Source organism: Salvelinus alpinus, chromosome 7, assembly GCF_045679555.1.
Source record: "Salvelinus alpinus chromosome 7, SLU_Salpinus.1, whole genome shotgun sequence".
NCBI lineage: Eukaryota > Metazoa > Chordata > Actinopteri > Salmoniformes > Salmonidae > Salvelinus > Salvelinus alpinus.
This window is the reverse complement of record NC_092092.1, coordinates 49,410,156-49,423,517: the sequence shown is the minus strand read 5'-3', so window position 1 is coordinate 49,423,517 and position 13,362 is coordinate 49,410,156.

Sequence of the window (13,362 nt, the reverse complement as noted above, 5' to 3'; positions counted from 1 at the left end):
AGCTTGAAGAATTGTGAAAATAATAATGGGCAAATGTTGCACAATCCAGTTGTGGAAAGCGTTTTAGACTTACCCAGAAAGACTCACAGATGTATTCACTGTCAAAGGTGATTCTAACATTTATTGACTCATGGGTTTGAATACTTATGTAATAAAGATATATTCGTTTTTTTTTTGTTTTGTTTTTTACAAATGTCATTGACAAAAAATTACAATGAAACAATGTAACACAACAAAATGTGGAAAAAGTCAAGGGGTGTCGATACTTTCTGAAGGCACTGTAAATTGGTTTGAAGTGGCTGAAAGGTGAGTTTTGTAATCCAACAGTGGATATTCAATTGACACCCTATAGTTCCTCACTCAGCAATACTAAACCATGAATAGCAGTCTCTCCTAAACTGGCCAGCTTGACATGAGTCCCTTTAATTGTTTACTGTGAAATTGCACACTGGTGAAAGGACCATGCACGGGTAGGCCTACGTGCCGGGCAGGTTGAGATATCAAGCATATACACTGAGTATACAAAACATGAGGAACACCTTCCAGATATTGAGTTTGCACCCCCCCCCCCCCGGACAGTCTATGTCATGGAAAGAGCAGTTGTACTTATTGTTTTGTATACTCGGTGTAAATGTACCTTGCATTCTGTTTTATGTCCATACAACCACACAACCATTAACAGCCAACTGGCCACCTCCAACCTCCCTTCTTCTGCCAATTATAGTCTTTAATAAGGAAGGCACGTTCAAACCCGTTCTCACTCGAATAAACTCTGGCAAAAAGTAATCTGCCCACGCTTCCATTCCAACATCCCTGCTCATTACCGGGCGCAGTGGGAGAACCACTGTGTGCGACACGGTAATCCAGGATGGAAGGCGTCACGATCACACTGTCATTAATAGAAAGGTAGGCGAGACACAGGGGATTGGAAGGATGGGAGACGCATGTGACTCACAACACACAACACATAACCGCAGATCGAATGCTTTGGTTTTTTCTCTGAGGGAGAATATGATGTGGTTCTCCTGAAATGGCCTAACAAAAGACGTGTTCTCTTGACATGGGTGTAGGCAGGCCTACCATTGAGGCCTAGGCCTAATATGACATTTCCCATTAACATGTTCCTTGCTGAATCAAGTATGTCCGTGACCCATTTCTGGACTTCACTTTGCCTACTTGACTTATTCCTAGTGGAGCAAAGGGCTCCAGAAAACCCTGGTCTGGCCGGTTTCCTTGACATCATTCAAGTCGGTTCCTGCTTTCTTCATTTCTTTCCTCGTTTGTCCTTCTCCGTGACTTCGCCAACCTTCCTTTTGCTGGAGCTGTGAAGAAAAGTTGGGACAAAAGTTCCATTCTTAATAGGGCTGTATGCTTTAAAAATGTATAGGGCCACTTTTATTACTAGGAGTAGCTACACACACAACCCTAGTCCTTGAGGAGCATGCTCAGTCTGTTGATGAATGCATATAGCCAGAAGAGGGCAGCAAAACTAGTCAAACCAATTAAAACTGTGTAATGAGTCATATTATTTGAGAAGATCAGTGAGCTTCAGTGTATGGGTCATTTGAAAACGTCTTAGTTAACTGTGCTTGAAATGAATTAAACCACATAATCATCATCAATGATTTGCATTATACACATGTTGTAAGCATTGTAAAATGACACAATTTCTATGTGTTCATGTTATGGCTATTTCATCTACAGAGTCACAACAGTGTGCCATGGTCACAGAAAACGTTGCCTTACTCGGTTGGACATGCATTCTGGCAATTTATCTTGTATCCTTCGGGGTAGTGAAGCAGAAAGGTCAGGCAAAATGTATTTTATCCTCTCTAAACCGATACATTATATTGCCACTTTCCCACAGCACAACCCTGTGACAGCACCTGATGTCTTTTGGTTGAAGCTCTCCTTGACTAGAAATGATCACGGTCGTTTGTTCAATCACACATCATATCACCCATTCTCATTTCTTATTGAAAATGTCCCCCTTATTCTGAACATTTTACTTGGAGTAGAGTAATTCTGTGATGTATGGCAGAGTTGCAGAGTTTATTGTGTAAATTGTATAGAGAACGAGGCTATATTATCCATCCTGTTTGTGGTGAGTAAATAGTTCTGTTATGCTCCTTGAAGTTCCCTGCCAATATACAACCAGCAGATGGCACTACTGGAACAAACCAATGACCGTATGGAACATGGAGACAAGCTGTATACCATTGTCACGGCCCCTCTGCATGAGAGCCATGTGTTCTTTTGGTCAGTTAGCTTGGTAGCTAAATTTGATTAGCAATTCACTCTGGGTTTTTCTGGGTTTTGTTCAGGTGAGAGTCCTCTCATGTTCAGGCTTATCAGCGAGTGTCAATAGGAGGCTCGTGGTGTTTTTGTGTTAGGTGACAGTGAACGTGGGTTGAGCATCCCTTTTCCCCTACATTGGCTCGGGAGCGCCTCCGTGGTTATGGGGGGGCGCCAGTTTCTGGTTGTCTTTTCCACACCACTGGTTTTGTGTACATAAAACCCCACCACATGTGACTGCACGAAGACCAGGGCCAGTTAGTTAGTTGTTTTTGGAGGATAGTGGGGTGTGGCTCCTGTCCTTTAACCCAGACTGACAGAAGGTGAGTTGTGTGTTTTTTTGGAGCATTTGTAGTACCGTAATTTCTGGACTATTAAGCGCACCTGAATATAAGCCGCACCCACTGAATTTAAAAAAAATATGTATTTTGTACATAAATAAGCCGCACATGTCTATAAGCCGCAGGTGCCTACCGGTACATTGAAACAAATGAACTTTACACAGCCTTTAAAGGAAGCACGGCTTGTAACAAAAATAAATAGGCTTTTTAAACGAAACACGGCTTGTAACAAAAATAAATAGGACTTTAAACGAAACACGGCTTGTAACAAAAATGTTAAAAAATAGCAGTAAACAGTAGCCTACCAAGAAAGTCATTGGTCACTATCTTCCTCCTGTGCACTGAAACCACTGAAGTCATCTCCTTCGGTGTCGGAGTTGAATAGCCTCAGAATTGCTTCATCCGATGTTGGATCGTTTTCATTGTCGCTCTAGTCACTTTCATCCAGAGGCAAATTCCCCGCTGAGCTCATGCTGCCCTCTTCAATACGCAGCAGTCCAGCCTTTCGAAACCCGTTGATGATAGTGGATTTTTTGACAATGCTCCATGCTGTCAGGACCCACTGGCAGACTTGACCATAAGTTGCTCTTCGCATGCGGCCAGTTTTAGTGAAGGATTTCTCCCCACTTGTCATCCAAGCCTCATTTTCTAGTTCGGGCCATCTGCTTTTCTTTCCTCTGAAAGCTTTTGTTGTCTTTTTGCACTGAGTCAGTTTCTCACGCTGCTGTTTCCAACGTCTTATGTCTCATTAAGGCCAAGCTCCCGTGCAGCAGCTCTATTTCCTTTTCCAACAGCCAGATCGATCGCCTTCAAATTGAAAGCTGCATCATATGCATTTCTCCGTGTCTTTGCCATGATGAGGGTGACAAAATGACTACCGTAATCAGAATGATGGGAAGTTTGAGCGCGCTCGATTTACGTCACATTATGTGACGGTGCTAGTTTTTTGGCAGCATGAATCTTGTGAAAGCGGGAAAAATCCATAAATTAGCCGAGTCATTGTATAAGCCGCAAAGTTCAAAGCGTGGGAAAAAGTAGCGGCTTAATTATAGTCCGGAAGTTACGGTAGTTGTATTGGTTGAGGAAAATGTCTTCCATTTTGAGTAGTTTTGTTCAAGCTCCTTCAGAGGTAGCCTTAGAGTTGTGTACTAAGTAGCAGTTAATTGAAATTGCTGAACATTATCAGATTGAGATTGTTGATTAAAAAAAATTAAGAGACGGTTAAAACTAGATTAAAGCAGGGTCTTAGGGAAATGGGTGTTTTTGGGGGTCAGTCTGCTAGTAGTGAGGGTCCAAGTTTTCAGTCTAGCCCTTCATTAACTTTTGAGCAGCAGAGGGAGCTGTTGAAAATGCAGTTAGAGAGAGTGCGATTGAGAAATGCAAATAGACGGAAGGACTACCACAGTTTGATGTTTCACAGAATCTTCGTTTGTTGCCTAAATTTGATGAGTCAGATCCAGACACATACTTTGCTTTATTTGAGCATATTGCGGAAGCTAGAGCTTGGTCAGATTTGGACATGACTATGTTGTTGCAATGTGCACTTACAGGTAAAGCACGTGAGGGTTTTGCAGCACTGAGTGTAGCTGACAGTAAAGTTTTTGCTAAAGTTAAATCAGCAGTTCTGAAGGTCTACGAGCTTGTGCCAGAGGCATATCGTCAACGTTTTCGTTACAGGAAAAAGTTAGATTCACAAACCTATTCTGAGTTTGTTCGTGATTTGACTTCTGCATTTAATCGTTGGTGTACAACTTCTGAAGTTAGTACTTTTGAGGGTCTGTCTAATTTGATTGTTAGAACAGTTCAAACATTTTGTCTGACCAGGTTGCTACATACATGAATGAACGTAAAGTTAAGTCTCCAAGTGATGCAGCAATCCTTGCAGATGAGTACAGGCTAACACATAAAAGCCATTTTGAGTCACAGGGACATGTACCATAAAAATAACTTTACTCCTAGGAATAGTAGGTCACCTTTTTTTGGAGCTTCTTTCCAAAGGCCTCAGCAGAAGTTTGTGTCTGGAGGACTTAAAGCACCGGTTAATGCTAATACCTGTCGCTACTGTTTAGTTGAAGGACATTGGAAGAAAGATTGCCCTCTGCTTAAATCAAAACAGTCAGGTCAAGTTAAACCTGCTGTGATGGCAGCTCCTGTTACAGCCTCTGACCACCAGGGTGAGCTTTTTCAGCCACTAGTTGAGTTTGATTCTCAGTCTTCCCACTGATTTTTCAGCCTTTATTTCAGATGGTGTAGTGTCCCTGGTAGATGGCAACCAAAATGTTTCAATCAAGATCTTAAGAGACACTGGAGCTTTAGATTGTTTTATTCTGGAATCTGTTTTGCCGTTCTCTAAAGAGTCTGATACTGGCCGTTGTGTAGTGGTATGGGTTTAGTTCCATTCTCTTGTCCTTTACATGAAGTTACCCTAAAATGTGGTCTGGTAGAGGGTGATGTAGATGTTGGGGCTAGACCCCAGTTGCCAGTAGAGGGAATCCACATGATTTTGGGGAATGACTTGGCAGGTAGTAAGGTGTGGGCAGATGGCAAACTAAACATCTGTAAGAAGCAACCTTCAGTGTCCCCTGCAAGGGAATCTCCGGATCAAAACTGTGTCTCCTGAGGTATTTCCAGTTTGTGCGGTTACCCGCGCGGCCTCTCATCAGGAGATTGAGAGTAAGCCAGAAAGTCTTGAGTTGCCAGTCAAACCCCAGACAGAACAGTTGACTAGTTCTAGAGATTCATTGATGGCTGAGCAAAAGGCCGATACTACTTTGGCTGATCTGTTTGATAAAGTGGTTCCTGATTTAGTGGTGAGGAATAGTGCTCAGTGTTATTTTCTTCTTGATGGGCTGTTGGTCAGGAAATGGGTTCCACACTATGATCAGGGTCTAGGAGAACCAGTCTTTCAAATAGTTGTACCTACTACTTTGCGAAATAAAGTGTTGCAGACTTCACATGGTGATGTGGCAGGTCATATGGGTGTTCGTAAAACGTATGATCGCATACTTCATTTTTCTGGCCACGTTTAAAGTGGGATGTAGCTCAGTTAACTTGTGATACGTGTCAGCGCACAAGCAAGCCAAACCAGGTTGTAAATCCTGCTCCTTTGTATCCAATACCAGCCTTAGGGCAACCTTTTGAGCATCTTATTATCGATCGTGTTGGGCCTTTACCAAGGTCCAAGTCAGGTCATGGCTACTTATTAACTGTTATGTGTCAAGCAACCAGATATCTGGCAGCTTTTTCCTTGCCTACCATAACTTCAAAATCAGTAGTTAAAGCGTTAACTCAATTTATTTCAACATTTGGGATTTCAAAAATCATCCAGTCAGATCAAGGGGTCTAACTTTACCTCCCATTTATTTGCTCAGGTTCTTAAATGGCTTAAAGTTAAACATAATAAGTCTACTGCGTTCCATGCCCAGAGCCAGGGAGCTTTGGAACGTTTTCATCAAACTTTAAAATCCTTGCTTCGTGCTGTACAGAACTGTCTGCAGATACGGAGGAGGGGTTACCTTGGCTGTTACTAGCTGCTCGTGAAGTAGTGCAGGAAAGCACAGGGTTTAGCCCAAATGACTTAGTGTTTGGTCATAAGGTGCGTGGGCCTTTAGCAGTGTTGCAGGATGGTTGTTTGCCTGAGGAACCACCTCGGAACCTTATTGACTATGTAAATGGTTTTAGGTTGAAGTTGTATAGGACTGGTGAACTGGCGAAAGAAACTAAAATGTTCTCAACAGAAAATGAAATTGAAATATGACGGACAGGCTGAGCTGCGTGAGTTTAGTCCCGGTGATCGTGTACTTGCTCTTCTGTCTCTTGTAAGTTCACCTTTTCAGGCAAAATACTGTGGTCCTTTCACTGTGTTGCGTAAAGTGTCAGTTCAAATCTATCTTATTGAAACCCCTAGTCATAGGAAGTCCTCTAAATTATGCCATGTGAACCTGTTAAAATGTTATCACTCCCGTGATCTAAGCAAAGTTGAAGGCACTCCAGCGGTGAGGTCAGCGTTGACTGCTGCTCCAGTCACTGCATCTTGTGGCTTTAATTTGGTGGAGGGGGGAGAAGAGGAGGAAGTTAGCGTTTTGGATGAGGTCTTACAAGGTAGGTTGAAAAACTCCCAGACTTTTCAAAACCTTGGGGTTTTGGTAGATCATTTAGACTCTGAGAAACGTGATGAATTGGTAGCTCTTATTAGAAACTACCCTGTTTTGTTTTCTGACACTCCATCACAAACCCACTTAATTGAGCATGATATAGACATCGGAGATGCTAAGCCTATCAAAAAGAGATTTTATCGTGTATCTGAGGCGAAGAGATTGGAAACAGAGGTGCAGTATATGTTGGACAATGGTATTGCGGAGCCATGTTCAAATTGGGCTTCACCCTGTCTTTTGGTAAAAGTCTGATTCCACTTTCAGACCGTGCACTGATTATAGAAAAGTTAACAATGTTACTAAAAAGGACCTTTACCCTCTTCCTAGGATGGGTGACTGTATTGATCAAGTTGGGTCAGCAAAGTATGTTAGCAAATTTGATCTTTTAAAGGGATATTGGCAAGTACCCCTTACCAAAAGAGCTTGTGAGATTGCTGCCTTTATAACTCCATCTGGTTTGTTCTCTTATAAAGTGATGCCTTTCGGCTTGCGGAATGCTCCAGCCACCTTCCAGAGCTGATGAATCGGGTGGTCTCAGGTCTGGAAGGGTGTGCCGTGTATTTGGACGACGTGGTCGTCTACTCAGACTCCTGGGAGGAGCATGTTTGGAGAGTGCAAGCCCTGTTCGAAAGACTGTTGTGGGTCAGGTTGACTATCAATTTGGCAAAATGTGAGTTTGCCAAAGCTACAGTCACATACCTAGGCAAGGTTGTTGGTCAGGGATTTGTCTTTCCCGTGGAAGCCAAGGTCCAGGCTGTGAAGCAGTTCCCACAGCCCTCCACAAAGAAAGAACTGATGCGCTTCCTGGGAATGGTGGGGTACTACCGTGCTTTCTGTAAACTTTTCGGTAGTAGTGTCCCCACTGACCAATCTGTTGACGGCTGAATTTATCTGGTCCACCCAGTGTCAAGAGGCATTTGATGCAGTTAAGGCTCTTTTGTGTTTGGCACCTGTGTTGGTCACACCAAATTTTGGTAAACTTTTCAAATTGCAGGTAGACGCCAGTCAAATTGGTGCTGGGGCTGTGCTTCTCCAGGAGAATGATAACAATGTTGAGTGTCCAGTCAGTTTCTTCTTCCGGAAATTTTAAAAGTATCAGAAACTAGTCTGTAATTGGAAAGGGGGCTTTAGGTCTCATTTGGGCTTCACAGCACTTCGAAGTCTATGTTGGTTCTGGTTTGACCCCTTTAACTGTGTTCCCTGACCACAACCCACTTTTCTGAGGTCCCTGCAAAATCCCAACCAGCGCCTGATGCGTTGGGCTTTGTTCTTGCAACCATTCAACCTTGATATTAGACACATTAGTGGTAAGGATAATATCATTGCTGATGCTCTGTCCCGTGCTCCTTTAACCTAGTTTGTATCTTCTCTCTGCTGACCCCTCTTAAATTGCTCCCCAGGTACCAGGGCTGCCGAGTTTGAGGGGCGGACAGTCAGCTGGGGGACACGGGGCTACTGCTAGGAGCCGGGACTGGTATCTTTTCTTTCTTTTGGGGAACTTTGGATTGTTTTGAATATGTTGGGCCGAAATTTGAGTTGAGAGTGGGACCCTCATTTTAAGGAGGGGGGTGTCACGGCCCCTCTGCATTGCAGGGGCGGTTCTCCTGCAGACAGAGGGTCGTTAGTGATTGGAGCCACCTGGGCTCAGGGTATTTAAGCTGCTTCACTAACCACTTTTGTCTCTCTACTTCTCCAGGTATGATCGTGTTTTCTTTGTTCCTTTGTAGTTTTGCATAGTTTTCACTCAGTCATATTCACACACACAGATTCACGCATCCCTGCACTTTACATACACCCTACATTATGATACTTTCACACCTCATTACTTTTTCTTTGTTTAAAGTTCATAGTTTTGGTTTATAATAAAGAACCTTTTTAATTGGCCTATACCTGTTGTTCGTGTCCCCTCATTTTTGTCACTGGCTATGAGCCGGCCTGTGACACCATTCATTCATTGCCTTGCAGGAATGGCCATGTCTTGGAGTTTAGCTGGGATTCCACAATTACAGGGTCTAACCACAAAGTACACATAGAACACGCATTTGGAGTTCATATAAAAGCCTATTCAGTAAAGTTCACACTACTGCAGGATTTCCAAAAGCAACCCTGCTGAGCTTGGTAAGTGCTACCCCATCCAGGCATAGTTCATGTGGACCACAGAAGGTTTTGGAGTGTTTAACTTTTTCTTTAAAGGGTGCTAGATGGAGGCAGATATTACATTTTAGTTTCAATTTGAGTTGGATTCACATCGTGTCAAGGTCTATTTCCTGTTCTGGTTTGTTTTCCTAGGACAAAAAATTCAACACAAACATATGCTATAGTAGTCATAAATTTGTTATAAGATTTCAAAAGAGAATGTCCATTGAAAGCGCTTCAAGAACCGGAGGCTTGGTCTGTGTCTGAGAAACAGGCCAATGTCTAATCAAACAAAATACTTTGTTACTACCTAGGCTGACTAATAGCTGTTTCTTTTTTCTGAAGGCCACACATTAAGGCACAGAAAAGTAAATACAAAATTCAATTAAAGTAAGACTCATCTTATGTTGCTATGAGGGTGGTCAAGCGGCACTTGAACTCCTCTACTAAGTAATCATATTCTGTACAACCAGGAGAATATTCTAAAATAGATAACACCAATCAGATTAATTCTCTCTGACTCTCCACATTTGAGTAATGTGTAATCTTGAATCTCTAATTTTCAACCTATACCTCATTTTAAGTATGACATCTTCGGTTCTGCACGATCTCTGTACAATTCCATCTTAGTGCCACCTCAAGTATCCAGAGGTGCTCAGTACAAACAAGAGTGTATACGGAAACATTATGTAGATTCCCCTGTGGTCCACCTGAGCGTCCATGGTTCAGATCAAGAGCAGAGAGGGAAAAAGCAATACATCAAGTGTAATACGACCTGTCATTATTTATTTTTCCTTCCCTCTCTTTTTGCTGGAAAATCAAGGGGCCTTTCTCTCTCCGTTATCTTTCTCTTTTTCTCACCCCCTCTTTCGTGTCATCCCATCCACTCCTGACTCTCTCTTGATATCAGAAAATAACTGAATACATTTGTGTAAGCTGATGTTTCCTTCTACGGCTCCTCTCTCTCACCCTGATGAATTCCCTATCCCCAGAGTAACTTTGAGGGTCCCCTATCCCAGCTGTACAGAAAAAGTCACAGATGCCTGGCATGCCCGACCAGAGTAGCTGGCTACTCACCCGAGGCAAGGGCCCCACACACACACACACACACACACACACACACACACACACACACACACACACACACACACACACACACTGCAGACCAAATCAGTTCATCCTCCCCTGGACTCTAGCAAAATGAACAACTTAATGCCTTTCTGATTCTCCCCATTTTGAGTTGACCCTAAAGCTTGTTCTTTTTTAAAAGCATTTTAAGGATGACTTGAAGCAAAAGAGTGCTTTGCACTTATATTATCCTGAAGGAAAGAATAAACACAAACCACGTAGAACAAGTTTTGCAGGGTCCTTAATGTAATGAGCTCAGGCAGAGGGTCATATAGGTTGCAGGCTGGGTCATGATTATTCTTAAGGCCGGGGTCTGATATGGTTACGGGGATTTCCACGGAGAGGCCCCTTGAGTACATGTGAAGTTCATAGTAGCACATCAAATTTGGTGTCAAATGAAAGGTAAGAGTCTACATTTTTTTTAAATTAAGGCACATCAAAAACTTAAACAATTTTCCAAATTGGTCGTTTGGGGGTGTAGCTCATTAAATAATAGCCAGTGTGTAGAATAACACCAAAACATGCAAAGGAGGATATTACATTTGTCTACCTTTGTGAACCTATTCAGGATACATCACCATGAAGATAATGACATTCAAATAAAATAAAAATGTATTTGTCACATGCGCCGAATACAACAGGTGTTGTGAAACGTTTACTTGCAAGCCCTTAACCAACAATGCAGTTCCATACAACAATAAGCTCCTGACTGGCGGGCGGCTCTGGCAGCTCCTGACTGGCGGGCGGGTCTGGCAGCTCCTGACTGGCGGGCGGTTCTGGCAGCTCCTGACTGGCGGGCGGGTCTGGCAGCTCCTGACTGGCGGGCGGCTCTGGTAGCTCCTGACTGACGGGCGGCTCTGGCAGCTCCTGACTGACGGACGGCTCTAGCGGCTCCTGACTGACGGACGGCTCTGAAGGCTCAATACAGACGGGCGGCTTTGAAGGCTCAGGACAGACGGGCGGCTTTGAAGGCTCAGGACAGACGGGCAGCTCAGATGGCGCTGGGCAGACGGGCAGCGCAGGCGGCAGCTCAGACGGCGCTGGGCAGACGGGCAGCTCAGACGGCGCTGGGCAGACGGGCAGCTCAGATGGCGCTGGGCAGACGGGCAGCTCAGACGGCGCTGGGCAGACGGGCAGCTCAGACGGCGCTGGGCAGACGGGCAGCACAGGCGGCGCTGGGCAGATGGGCAGCGCAGGCGGCAGCTCAGACGGCGCTGGGCAGACGGGCAGCGCAGGCGGCGCTGGGCAGACAGCAGATTTTGGCCTGCTGAGGCGCACAGTAAGCCTGGTGCGTGGTGCCGGAACTGGTTGTACCAGGCTAAGGACACGCACTTAAAGGCTAGTGCGGGGAGCAGCAACAGGACGTACAGGACTCTGGAGACGCACAGGAGGCTTGGTGTGTGGTGCCGGAACTGGTGGTACCGGGCTGGAGATACGCACCACAGGGCGAGTGCGTGGAGGAGGAACAGGGCTCTGGAGACGCACTGGAAGCCTGGTGCATGGTGTTGGCACTGGTGGTAATGGGCTGGGGCGAGGAGGTGGCACCGGATAGACCGGACCGTGAAGGCGTACTGGATTTCTTGAGCACCGAGCCTGCCCAACCTTACCTGGTTGAATGCTCCCCGTAGCCAGGCCAGTGTGGCGAGGTGGAATAGCCCGCACTGGGCGTTGAGCCGGCTTCATGGCACCTGGCTCGATGCCCACTCTAGCCCGGCCGATATGAGGAGCTGGGATGTACCGCACCGGGCTATGTACACGTACAGGAGACACCGTGCGCTCTTCCGCATAACACGGTGTCTGCCCGTACTCCCGCTCTCCACGGTAAGGACGAGGAGTTGGCGCAGGTTTCCTACCTGACTTTGCCACACTCCCCCCCCCCCCCCCCAATACATTTCTGGGACTGCCTCTCTGGCTTCCAGCCGCGCTTCCGTGCTGCCTCCTCATACCACCGCCTCTCGGCTTTAGCTGCCTCCAGCTCTTCACGAGGGCGGCGATATTCTCCAGGTTGTGCCCAGGGTCCTCCGCCATCCAGAATTTCCTCCCAATTCCAATAGTCCTGCGATCGCTGCTGCTGCCTTGTATCACGCTGCTTGGTCCGGGTGTGGTGGGTGATTCTGTCACGATCATCGTAACGTGGAAGAGAGGAGGACCAAGGCGCAGCGTGATAACAATACATCTTCTTTTATTGAAGACGAAACGAAACGAACACTATACAAACTAAACAAAACAACAAACCGACGACCGTGAAGCTATACAAACAATAAGTGCAGACACAAGCAACTTACAGAGACAATCACCCACGAACTACCTAATGAATATGGCTGCCTAAATATGGTTCACAATCAGAGACTACGATAGACAACTGTCTCTAGCGGCTCCTTTTGACAAAAGCATTTGACAAAACACGGTGGGTTAGGCCACCAGTAATAGCCGCCTCTGACTGGGTCCGGATCAGATGGCCCAATCTAATCAACAAGCTCCAGTCCTTCTGGTCAAACCCTGTTTAGGTGAGACGGCAGCTTGTACCAGTCACATTCCATCTCTCAGACGGATCACGCTGACATGCTAGCAGTCTTCACAAAGTGCAAACATCTCCCGGCCCAGGGGTTAACAAGCCCAACCCTGCAGCCCTACCAGCTGCCTGGCTGGACGCCTCAGCGGCTCTGCCACCTCTGCCTCAGCCTGCTGTACAGTAGAAAATGTATGTTATTGTTACAGTATCTGACCCTGGGGTTATGTTATACCCTACCCTCCAGGATCTGTATTGTTCAGTTGACGTTAGGATTAAAAGAGTACAGTTTAGCTCTGCCACCTGTGGTCGCATCTATCCTTCAAACTTAAAATGACAATTTTCACAGTTACGGGAAGGCGCATCAGTACACCACCCTGAATCCCAGAATATAATTGTGTGAGGAAGTAAATTTACACAAGTGGCTATTTGCTAATTAACTTGTACAAGGTTGGCCAATTGGGATTTAAATCCAGGACTCATACGCATCACAAAACTGTGTTAGCCCACAGAACTAAAGCCTAGGGATTAGGTCAGGAAGCTAATGCAAGTCTTCAGGTCTCAGGTGAGGTTACTCATCAGGCGAGCTTGGTTCACCGTACCACCTCTGTTACACAGACACGATAATGCAATATGTGCAGACAGAAATAGTACCTCTGTATCACACACTGATGATGACAGTATTTATTTCTACATCAGGTGATATTTCCTCCCCCTGTCAAATCTAGGACAAGGTTGTGGGAGTCCACTCCATATTGGATGACTGGATGAGGTAAGACAGAACGCAAACATTTAGTCA